The sequence below is a fragment of the Erinaceus europaeus genome, chromosome 14, assembly GCF_950295315.1.
Source record: "Erinaceus europaeus chromosome 14, mEriEur2.1, whole genome shotgun sequence".
Classification (NCBI taxonomy): Eukaryota; Metazoa; Chordata; class Mammalia; order Eulipotyphla; family Erinaceidae; genus Erinaceus; species Erinaceus europaeus.
In genome coordinates, this window is record NC_080175.1 from 91,921,648 (window position 1) to 91,934,070 (window position 12,423).

Below are 12,423 nucleotides of genomic sequence, written 5' to 3' on the forward strand. Positions count from 1 at the left end.
TTTTGCAAAATAACGATGCCGTAGTATTGTTATTAATGACATTTTCAGTGACATTAAAAGATATTCCATGTTTCATAGTCAATACATTCAATTTCAATTTGACCATTTTAACCTATTTCATTTGAAGTAATTAGGCACTTTCATAATAAAATCAGGTACTGTTTTACTTAAGTGAATTGCAGAATTATCTAAGTAATTATCTCCGGAACTTAAATTAGAAGTATACATAAGAGAGGGGTTTTAAAAAAAAATCCGGGTCAACATCGCAGCAGGCATTACAATACGAGAGGTAAGGAATCAATTAAAGGCGTTTTCCCCTCTGCGCCTGCTAAGCTGCCTGCCTGGTGGAGTGCGCGCAGAGCAGTAGGACCCAGGGGCTCCGCCGCCGCCAATAGCAGCAAGCGCACACTTGGCTCTATTTGCATGCGATGCCTTCTGCTCTGCGCATTAATAGTAATACAGCTAACGGGTCTGGAAGAATTCTCTAGTGAAGAGGGATTGGATTTTTCCAAGGTGTTGAAATTGAGAAGAGACCCGACTTTACTCTCCCCCCTCCCTCTCTATTTCCCTACTCTTATATTTGAAAGACTCCCACAGCTGGGCTTAAACTCGGGAATATCTCCCAGCACAGCAAAGTTGGAGGTCTGAAGCTGCATCTTGGAGCTGCAAGATTGCTGAAAACGAGTCTCGTCTAAGGGTAAGTCTCCCGAACGTTTGCAAGTGTGACAGCTGGCTTCAGGATGGTCCAAAGAAAACTCTCTCCCTCTCTTCCTCTTTCCCTCTCTCTCTAACATTGGTGCTTGTGGAGTGCAAAATAGGTGCAGAGTAGACTGCAGTTTGTCTAGAAATTGTGACGGCTACACCGGTGTATTTGTGGGGTAGAATAAAAAAAAAAAACCTGGCTAAATGGGAAATTGCAGCCCCTCAGCTCGGGCGGGATTCAACAAGTTTCCCTGCAGGGATGCGAATGTTTGTTTATTGCCAAGTAAGTTGTGTTTAGCTTTGATTCTGAGTAGGCTGAGCCTGCTTCACAAAGAAGTGTGTGTGTGTGTGTGTGTGTGTGTGTGTGTGTGTGTGTGTGTGTGTGTGTGTGTGTGTTTTAACCTTCATCTGCGGAGGCTATGTGGCACATCTGAGCTTCTTGGAGACACAACAGAGAACTGCTTCATGGGCGCACCCAGTACTGCTGGCTGATGTTGCCTAGGTGTCTCTGACCCGTAGGGGTGACTCAAAATGTGCATTGAGATTTAGAGACCAGAAGCCCCAGGGCCATTTGTACTTATGAACTTTGAAAGCAGGAAAAAGAAGATGGGGGGGAGGGGTTGGAGGAAGGCATCCCTGGATTAATTTTAGAGGGCTCCAGATGATTTGTGAGCGATGAGGACTTTCAAAACCTGCCTTTCCAGCTTCAGAGACCATTCATTCATTTATTTATGTATTTCGCCTGAAAATGTGGTGCTGATGTGGAAGAAGTAAGGGGTTTAAACTGAGCCGGGGAGTGGGGAAGGAGCTTTGTTTGAAGAACAGTGAGAGTCAGAGAAGAAAGATGAACGGACAAGGTGAGCCCCATCTTTCACACACAAAACCCCAGACCCCCTGAGACGCGCCAGGAAGCTCTCTCTTTTGGGTGGCATTTGGCTAGAAAAGGTCTTGCAGGGAGGTCCGGGGCCCTCTGCATTATTGATGAAGCTCTGTGCCTTCATCTGCCTACCTCTCTTCCCTCTTAGCTTCTCCCCTCCAGGGGCTCCTTGCTACCCAACTGGCGCGAGTGCCCAGCCGGGAGGCGCAATCCCGCAGTGCTGCAGACATGGGGGCGGGGGATGCAGGCAGACCCCTGCAGGCTGAAGGGCGGTGCAGGAAAGCAGGTATGGCCAGCCCTCTTGACCCCCCCCCCCCAGCATTGCTGCTTTTCCCAAGGCTGCAGCGCTGCGGAGACTGACTGACAGCTGGAGTCCTGGCAGATGAGGTCCCCGGGGCCCCAGCGCTGGACGCGCACATCTGGCAGCAGAGAGCCTCAGTTATCCGCGTAGGCGCCGCCGCTGTGCTGCAGTTGGACAGAAAAGCCAGGCAGCTGAGGTAGCCCAGGCTAGTCAGTCTCTGTTTAGCCGGCTACCTCTACCTCCCAAGTCTCCAGGGTGCCTTATTGCAAGCGTCCTGGAGACCTGAAGCCCAAAGGGAAGAAAAGGGGGAAAGATGGAAGAATGGACATGCTGATGAGTCTGCAAGAGGAGAAAGGTATCCAGTGATTTGGGAGGCGATTCTGGTCGTTGGCCAGCTTTTCCTTTGGCTCTTTTAAATGAGCTGCTTCAGATGCGGCTTTGAAATGCGGCTCCTGGTCTCTCTGCTGCACTGTAGGGGCAGGCTTCCAGAAGCCAGAGCTCACGAGAGGCTCCATCCTTAGAAGAAAGAAGGCAGGGCAGGAAACTTCATTTGGCAGTGTCATTTAACCCTGACCTCAGCACCTCCCACCCTTTCACACCCCCACCAGGGAGTGCCCTGACCTTGCCTACTGCTCTGGGTCATTTGTCCTGTTTCTTTTAAAGTGATTTTTTTATGAGGCTGTGTGTTACAAAGGCTTGTAAGAGCGCTTGTGTGTTTCAAATAGTGGTGGGGGGTTGTTTAATTAGGAGGTAAATTACCAATGCCTGCTGAGCATTTAGAGGACAGGGCAGAAATGCAAGACCTCTTGGAAAGGTCCTTGGGGTCCATGGGATGGTGGTTTCCTGAAGGAAGCCTTTTAGAGGGGATACGTTCTATCATTTCCCACTTTCCATTTAGCCTCTTTCCCCTTAATTTTGGTTGGTTGATCAGGATTTTTTTCTTGAAACATAATATTTTGAATATTACAGTTTTCAGTAGGAAGCCTAGTCTCCCAAACTCAAGCTTGGAAGAATCTAAGACCTATTTTTTTTTTTTTTTTTTGAAAGGACTCTAATTGCAACCTAAAGCTTGCATCTATCCCTTGTCTTGCTGGGGTATAGTTATATCTTTTGAAAGCATTTTGGCAGTCATGCAGCATGCTTATTTTATTACAGGATTATATTAAAGAGATTTATTGAAGAGTATTTCATCAATCCACACTACCCCCTCTCCCAGATAAAAAGATTCTCCAAACATTGGCATTTGTAACCCAGAGCAATGATTCAGTTGTGAAGAAGACTTTGTTCCTTTGGCATCTATATGTCTCCCATGGGAGGGGCAGATAAAACTAAGAAGTGAGGACATTTACCTCATATGGTTGCCATGGATTTTGGACTTCCTTTAACCTTTCTCTACATATCTTCCTGCTCCATGCATATTTCAATTAAGTCCTGTGTGAGCTGCAGAACTGAAGCACAGTAACACAGCTGTAGGTCCCTGATGGAGGATTGCTCAGAAAACAGCTGCTAATCACATGTTTTCCTGATTTCCCCATCTAGTTCCTTTTTACTTCCCTTCCATTACCCTGCCCTTGAACCGGTGCCCTATATTCTAAGCTGTCTCCTGTGAAGGTTAGTGTTTTGTAGTAGCACAACACTGTTTTGAATATGAGTGAGGAAGAGACAGACAACTACCTGGGGAGGACTGGAGGCTGACTTTTCCCCCTGTATGCACAAAATAAAGGGGGGAAAAAAAACTAGACTTTCCCATAAAGATAATTATATTAGTGTTTGTTGTTGTGTCTTATTATGGCATATAATAGAATCAATTGAAATTCATGGTAATCAGAAATCAAGAGAAATTATACATTGTTGCAGTATTTGGAAAACAGTATACTCAGCTGTGAAATTTCACCTTTTGACATCCATCTACACTTGATACATTAGGAGCCATTTTTATTTAAGCTGGAGTTGATATGTTACTTTCATTTTGAGACTGAGTAATTCTAGACATTGCAAAGAAGTGATTTTTTAAAGAAGAACAGGATGGCAGCAAAACAGGCCTCTGGCAGCTTGATGAATGTGCAGGTGCAATGCACCATTTAAAATGTAACTTGAGGTGAGTTTCCATCAAATTTGCTGAAAACAAGCTCCTCCTTACCATCTAGGAAAAAAAAAAAAAAAAAAAACAACTGCTTACTTTCTCAGGCCGGGTGATGGCGCACCTGGTTGAATACACATGACCCAGGTTCAAGGCTGGTCCTCACCTGCAAGGGGGAAGCTTTGTGAGTGGTGAAGCAGGGCTGCAGGTGACTCTCTGTCTCTCTCCCTATCACCTCCTTTCCTCTTGGTATTTGCATTTCTCTATCCAATAAATAAATAAAGATTTTTTTTTCTTTTTTACTCTCTCATCCACACACTCTCCTCCACATCTATCTGAGATTTGTACTTTAAGAAAACAAATATGTGGATAGAGTTATGAACTAATCATATAATAACTTATTTATTTAAACTTAACATTAGAGCAAACTATCAGTATTATTGTTGGTGTATTCAGATGTATACTTAAAATAGGACTGCTAAATGGACCACACTACTAGAAGAATAAGTGACTAAGCCAAGACAATATAATAGAAAACTGGGTGTGTAGTGTTGAAGACCTTAACAGAAGTAGAGATTTTATTTTATTCTCACATAAATATTTTGAAATAGGGATATATATATATGTATGTACACACACACACACATATATATATTATGAAGTGACTGAATTTCAAAGAGATAAAGTAAAATGAATAACTATTCATTCAGATCCTCTGTTATAGACAAAATTTTCTGCATGACACAAAACATGTTTTGCCATGATGTCATGGACTCATTTTCTCCTTTGTTTAAAAAGGGATTTTACCATTCTTCGAATTTTGTTTTAGTACTCATCACTTTTTTTTAAATGCCTAATATCCCTTTCACATTAAAACTATTCTTTCCACTGCCCCCAGATCAGTGTTATGCAAACAGAAACTTTCTGAGAGCCAAGGGAGAAATCATAGTGGTTATGCAAAGAGACTCTCATGTCTGAAACAAATTCCAGGCCCACTCCTTCATATTAACTATATATTATAATCAACTCAATGAATTAATGCTAGTATGATTAGTTATAATATATCAAATGAAATATTCAACAGTAAATTTAACTTTATAGTTACATAATCTGTCAATTATAACTTTCTCTTTTTTTCCTCTTTTGCTGGGGAAATAATGCTTTAGAGATGGCTGTTGACACATGAGTACTGCTTCTTATCTCTTCATGATAAGTCTCTGCACATACTATCTGCCCATTGTTTTTCTGTGTTCACTCTCTCTTCTCTTTCTTTTCTTTTCTCTTCTTTTCCTTTCTTTTTTTTTTTTTTTCTGCCTCCAGGGTTATTACTGTAGCTCATGCCTTCACTAACAAATCCACTGCTCCTGGAGGCCATTTTTTCCATTTCTTTCTTTTTTTTTTTTTTTTTTGCCCTTGCCATTGTTGTTGGATAAGACAGAAATGGAAAAGGGAGGGGAAGACAGAGAGGGGGAAAGAAAGATAGACACCCACAGACCTGCTTCACTGCCTGTGAATCAACGACAGCCCTGCAGGTGGGGAGCCAGGGTGGGGGGGCTTGAAACTGGATTCTGGTGTGGGTCCTTGTGTTTTGCACCATGTGCACTTAATCCACTGTGCTACTGCCCATCCCAGTCTGCTCATTCTTCTCAGTCATCATGGATGTTGTGATAAGTTCCTAGAGTTTCAGTAATGCAATGCAGTTATTTTATCTGTAACCTATACACTGCTCCAGGTTGTCACATTTGTTTTTCCAAATATCTCATTGGCATCTCCACTTGGGTTTGAATTTTAAATATTTTAAAAGAAAATGCAGCAAAGACAGTTATTCAAAGTAAGATCACCGTTTTCTTGCCACACTTGAATGTCCATACTGTAAATAACCCACCACCCATTTAAATCATTTCACCTTCTAAAAATATTTGTTTCATTTATCTCTTGTAAGAAAGTAGGAGTATTACATGAGATGGAGGCAGAGTATTAGTCTGGGAAATAAGGCGCCCAGAATCTGACCTGGAACATGAGGCTTGAGAGTCTGTACTGTACTGGGTGAACTCTTTCCCTGTCCCACACTTCATCTTCTTTTTTTTTTCTTTGTTTTGTTTTGATTTTTTGTTTTCTTTTCACCCAATCACTACTCAGTTTTGGATATTGACACTACCAGAGATCCAACCTGATAAGGACATCTGCTTTATTATGAACATATATCCCAGGTCCCCGCCCAGCTCCAGCTACTTGGAAGGAAATTTCTGGTGCTATGATAGTTTTCCCTCTCTGTCTCTCTCTGTCTCTCTCTCTCCCTCTTCTCCTCTCCCCCTCCCCTTCTCCCTCTCCCTCTCCCTCTCCCTCTCTTTCAACCTGAAAAACAAAAACAAGACAACAACAAAAGGACTTCAGGGTGGAAAAGGAAAGCCCCTGCAATGAGAAAAAGTTTGACAAAAAAAAAATAGAGAAATGCTGTATGATTTTATTGACTTTAGGTAGAATTGGGGTCTGGGCAGCAGTGTACCCAGTTAAGAGCATATATTACCAAACACAAATACTCGGGTAGCACATGTCCCCCACCTCCAGAAGATCCCCTTCTCAAGCATGAAGTGGCTCTGCCGTGAGTGGTGGGTTGGTAGTGCCAGCATTGAGTCCCCGAGATAACCCTGTGCCAATAATCAATCAACAGTTAAATAAATAAATAAGGTAGAATTGTGACTTTCATAGGAAGTATCAATAGAATGTTGTTTATCAGGAGTGTGGGGCCAAGGACAGGGACTGTGAGTTATTGATAAGTGTAAAGTGTACTTTGTGTAAAGGTGATGAAAGTATTTAGAAATGCATAGTCATATTTGTACAATCATGAGAACATACTTCATTGTAAATTTAAATACTAAACCGATGATTTTATACTATACATATTAGCACATTTAACATTCCTTGGACAAATGCTTTCTGAGACATTTCTTTCTGGATGCCCTCACACCTTAGAAAAAAATATCCTGCCAATGTGGCCTCTCAGTGCACTTCACAGTGCTAGCTGTAAACACAGGACCATGGAATATATCTGCCTATTAAGAAAAAGGTAATAAGCCAAAAAAGATTTTTAAGGATGATGAACACAGATACAATGCCCCAGCTCTACAGTATGGTATGTACTGTGTTAAAAAATTTTAACACAGTTAAATAAAATAAACATTCTGCCCCTGCATGTGGGGACCAGGGGCTTGAACCTGGGTCCTTGTGCACTAATGTGTGTGTTTAACCAGTTGTGCCACCACCCGGCCCCCTCCTCTTATTTTTATAGCTGTGCCCACACTAGAATTTTTAAAACCCTAGATCAATATAATCCTTTCTTTTCAAGCTCTTTTTCTCTGTACTCTACCTCTACCATCTTTAAAATTAAACTTATTAAAATCATGCATTCCTTAGTCTTCTCTTCCCTATGTTCTTTCCCTTTCAACCAGTCACAGAATCATCCCATTTTAAGAAGTTATATATTTTAATATTTAATTTAAAATAAATATTTTAATATTTATTCATTATTCGATAGAGACAGAGAGAAATTTAGAGAGGAAGGTAGATAGAAAGGGAGAGGGAAAGAGAGACATACTTGCAGCCCTGCTTTGCCACTCTTGAAGCTTTTCCCCTACAGGTGGAGACCAGGGACTTGAACCTGGGTATTTGCACACAGTAATGTGTATACTTAACCAGGTGCACCACCACCTAGTCCCAACTGAGTACTCAGAAATCTAAACATAACAAAATGATTACCAAGTTTCAAAGTTTATTCTATTTCAAAAAAGGCCATATATATATGTATATACATATATATATGTATATACATATATATATATATATTTGAAATGTATCTAGAAAGTTAAAAGACACTATCTCTTCTAGATCATCACTAGGTTTCTGACCTATAAATTTATACCATTACTACCTTTATCTTCTCAGTTATTCTTTAAATTTATTTATTTTTTAAATTTTTTATTTATAAAAAGGAAACATTGACAAAACCATAGGATAAGAGGGGTATAACTCCACACAATTCCCACCACCAGAACTCCGTATCCAATTCCCTCCCCAATAGCTTTCTTACTCTCTATCCCTCTGGGAGTATGGACCCAAGGTCATTGTGGGATACAGAAGGTGGAAGGTCTGGCTTCTGTAATTGCTTCCCTGCTGAACATGGGCATTGACAGGTTGATCCATACTCCCAGCCTGTCTCTCTCTTTCCCAAGTGGAGAGGGGTTCTGGGGAATCAGAGCTCCAGGACACATTGGTGGGGTCATCTTTCCAGGGAAGTCAGGTTGGCATCATGCTAGCATCTGGAACCTGGTGGCTGAAAAGAGAGTTAACATAGAAAGCCAAACAAGTTGTTGACTAATCATGAACCTAATGAACCTAAAGGCTGGAGTAGTGCACATGAAGAGTTGGGGGGAGGGTGTCTCCATTCTGTAGATGGCTAGTAGGCATATTTTAGTTATATTCCAAAGGGCCTGTGGCTATACTAGTTTTTTTTTTTTTTTTCCCTGAACCTGAAATCTGATATGCAGGTGGATCCAAGTTATTGTTTGGGGAGATGATGTCATGGCTGGAAAAAAGACCAGAAAGCTGGATCAAGGATGAGAATAGCTCCCTAATATGGGAAAGATGTATAAATATTGACTATAAACCCCATCAATTTGATGTGATCTGGGGCCTATATTCAGCTTAGGATCCTATGTGACCTCTGCATCTCTGTAGATGTGAGCTCACATTCTGTGGTCATGAGTAGGAACATTCCAAGCTTCCTCAATATCAGGAGCCATCTTCTTCAGGTGTAACATAGAGTATGTTGTCCAGCCTCCCTTCAGAGGATGGAACATTCTCTACCATTGTTGATCCAAGCTGAAGGAAAGGTCCTATGGGGGTCCACAAAGTGCTCTGTCTTGTTGTTCCTGATGTAGATGACCAGTAACAATGGAGAGGAGTTTATCTGAGGTCTAGGCCCATCATGTCTTCTTGGTAATCTCTGAACTCCCCAACTAAGACCTGATAGTGGCCTGATAGTGACTAAAAAATCATCATTTAAGTATACCAGTCTCTTGCCCTTATTCAGCTTTTGTAATCCTTTTTTTTAATAAGGATATCTTGGGAGTAAGTGAGGGAGGTATAATAGGAATTAGGTGAGGAGGGTATCTAAGTCTAAGTAGACACTATTTCATCATGAACTTCATACTGACTCATTGTAGACTTGTGCACCTTTGCTTTCAGGTATATATTTTGCCCTGATTTATGGATACATGTGAACATATGCCCTATCTCATGGGACCTGGTCTATATCTAGGTTTTGGGACTTTGTTGGGAAGTGAACCACCTGGAATGGAATTAGAGAAGCCTTTGAAAGGAAAGTTCTCACCAAGTAATGAGGCTAAAGGGTTGACATTCCATGCTTGATGCCTCTGGACACAGTCTGAAGTGAAGCATACTGAGGTGGTACTTGTTGCATTGATTAGGTTGTGATCTGCATATTCGATATCATTTGGTATGAATTAAGAGAAGCATGCAGGAAAGTGAGCCCCACCCTAGAGGTTCCAGGATTGGGGAAATATAGATAGGTTCTATAGAGGAAGCAGGAGGTTCCTGCTATCTTAGTGTTTAAGAAGGCAATATATAGTTATTGCTATAACCATATTATTTGGCAATTTGGTTAACTTTGAAAAAATCCCTTTGTTAGGATTTGCTGTATCATACACAACATCACCATAATTTATGCCCTTTGACATTATATGTATATAGCTGTGCCACGGGTTGCTTCTGTTCTCACTGCTCTAAGCTTTTAAGAGTCAACATATCAAAGACTCAGCTATGGTCTGTGCATTAAAAAGTTTGAGACATTCAATCAATTTTACCCTCTCATATTAATTAATCTCATATAGTTCTTCTTCTAGCGTTTGCCAATTACATAGTGATTTATATGATTACAAATTAATAGGAATGTACATAAACACCATTCCCACCACCAAAAGACTGTGACCCATCCTACCTCCCCCAGCCCTACCCCGCCCGCCTGATGAATCCTAACATTCATCCTCACTCTCAACCCAGGGTTTTTACTTTGGTTCCCTACTCCAAATTCAGTCAAATGCTACTTTGAGTTTCCCTCACTGTTCTTCTTTCTCAACTTCTGTTTATGAGTGGGATTATCCCATACTCATCTTTATCTTTCTACCTTAGCTCACTTAACATAATTCCTTCTAACTCCATCCAAGATGTGTCAGAGAAGGTAGGTTCATTGTTCTTAATAGCTGCATAGTATTCCATTGTGTATATATACCACATCTTTCTCAGTCGCTCATCTATTGTTGGGCACCTGGGTTGCTTCCATGCTTTAGCTATTATGAATTGTGCTGCTATGAACATATCTTTTTGGTTGTGTGTTATGGCATCCTGGGAGTATATCCCTAGGAGAGGAATTACTGGGTCATATGGAAGGTCTATGTCTGTCCTTGTGAGAGTTCTCCAGACTGCTCTCCACAGAGGCTGGGCCAATAAACATTCCCACCAGCAGTGCAAAAGGGTTCCTTTCTCCCCTCAGCTTCTCCAGCATTTGTTGCTACTGTCCTTTTTGATGTATGCCATTTTCACAGGATTGAGGTGGTATGTCAGTGTTGTCTTTATTTGCATTTCTCTGATGGTCAGTGACCTGGAGAAAGTTTTCATGTGTTTGTTAGCCTTTTGGATCTCTTCTGTAGTGAATGTTCTGTTCATACCCTCTGCTCTTTTTTGAATGGGGTCATTTCCTTTTTTGGTGCTAAGTTGCTGAGCTCTTTGTATATTTTGGCTATTAGTCTCTTGTCTGACGTATGGCATGTGAAGATCTTCTCCCATTCTATAAGGGGTCTCTTTGTTTGTGTGATAGTTTCTTTGGCTGTGCAGAAGCTTTTCAATTTGATGTAGTCCCATTGATTTGTTTCTACTCTAGTCTTCCTTGCAAATGGGTTTATATCATCAAAGTTGTCCTTGAGGTTTAGATGGGAAAGTGTTCCACCAATGTTTTCCTCTAAGTATTTGATAGTTTCTGGTCTAAAATCCATGTCCTTGATCCATTTGGATTTGATTTTTGTTTCTGGTGAGATAAGGTGGTTCAGTTTCATTCTTCTGCATGTTTCAACCCAGTTTTCCCAGCACCATTTATTAAAGAGAGCCTCCTTTCTCCATTTAATACTTTGGGCCCCTTTATCAAAGATTAGATGGCCATAGGTGTGGGGTCTAGTTCTGGGCTTTCAATTCTGTTCCATTGGTCTGTGTGTCTATTTTTGTTCCAGTATCAGGCTGTTTTGATGATGGCCTTATAATATAGTTTGAGATCTGGAAGTGTGATGCCTCCATTTCTGTTTCTTTTCCTCAAGATTGTTTTGGTGATTCTAGGTGTTTTCTGGTTCCAGATAAATAATTGTAGTTTTTGTTCTATTCTCTTAAAGAAGCTTGGTGGAACTTTGATGGATATCATGTTAAATGTGTATATGGCGCTGGAGAGAATATTTATTTCGATGATATTAATTCTTCTAATCCATGAGCATTGGATGTCTTTCCATTTCTTCATATCATTTTCTTTTTCCTTGAGTAGTGACTCATATTCATTAAATTTACTTAACTTAAAAAGTTTAATCTGTATTGCACCAAAGTAAAAGACTATGGGATGGGGGGAGGGTTTAGGTCTTGAAACATGATGGCAGAGGAGGACCTAGTGGGGGTTAAATTGTTATGTGGAAATATGCATGTACCAACTATTGCATTTTACTGTTGACTGTAAACCATTGATCCCCCAATAGACAATTTTTAAAAATTTGATCATAGGGGCCTGGTTGAGCACATGTTATAAGATGCAAGGACCCAAGTTCAAGCCCCTGGTCCCTATTTCCAGGGGGAAAACTTCGTGAGTGGTGAAGCAAGGCTGCAGGTGTCTCTCTGTCTCTCTTCCTCTCTATCTTTCCCTTCTCTCTGGGTTTCTGACTACCTCTGTGCATTAAATAAATAAGTAAAGATAATTAGAAAACAAATATTAATTAAACCTTTTACTTATTTATTACTGGAAAGGAGCAGAGAGAAATTGAAGAGAGGGGGTAGAGAGAAGGAAAGAGAAACAGAGACACCTTAGTTCTACTCCACCATTTGTGAAACTTTCCCTGCTGCAGATGGGGACCAGGAGCTTGAACCCTGGTCCTTATGCACTGTAATGTATGCACTTAACCAGCTGCACCAGCACTTGGCTCCTATTTTTTAATTTTATGCTTTGGATAGACATGGAGACAGAAAGAGTGAGAGAGACCTTAGCACCGAAACTTGCTTTAATACAGTAGAAGCTAGTCTAGAACTTGGGGTATGCAAATGGCCCCCTGTTCAGTGCGCTATCCAGAACACTCCTCAATTGAGCTATTTCATCAATTCAATCATTATTTCAATTATTGTGTGTTCCTTAGATTTTGCCCA

General features: G+C 40.9%; 1 protein-coding gene across 4 annotated transcripts in view; it reads left to right on the top strand.

The window, feature by feature from the left end:
• The first annotated feature begins 504 nt into the window (after positions 1-504).
• ROBO1 (roundabout guidance receptor 1) overlaps positions 505-12,423 on the top strand; it is a 1,122,893-nt gene continuing 1,110,974 nt past the window's right edge. For 3 of the 4 annotated variants that reach the window (XM_060172117.1, XM_060172118.1, XM_007531527.3), the window contains exon 1: positions 506-697. The gene's annotated coding sequence lies outside the window, so the exon portion shown is untranslated. Of the gene's footprint in view, positions 698-12,423 lie in introns of all 4 variants that reach the window. The other variant, XM_060172122.1, reaches the window with a different exon arrangement.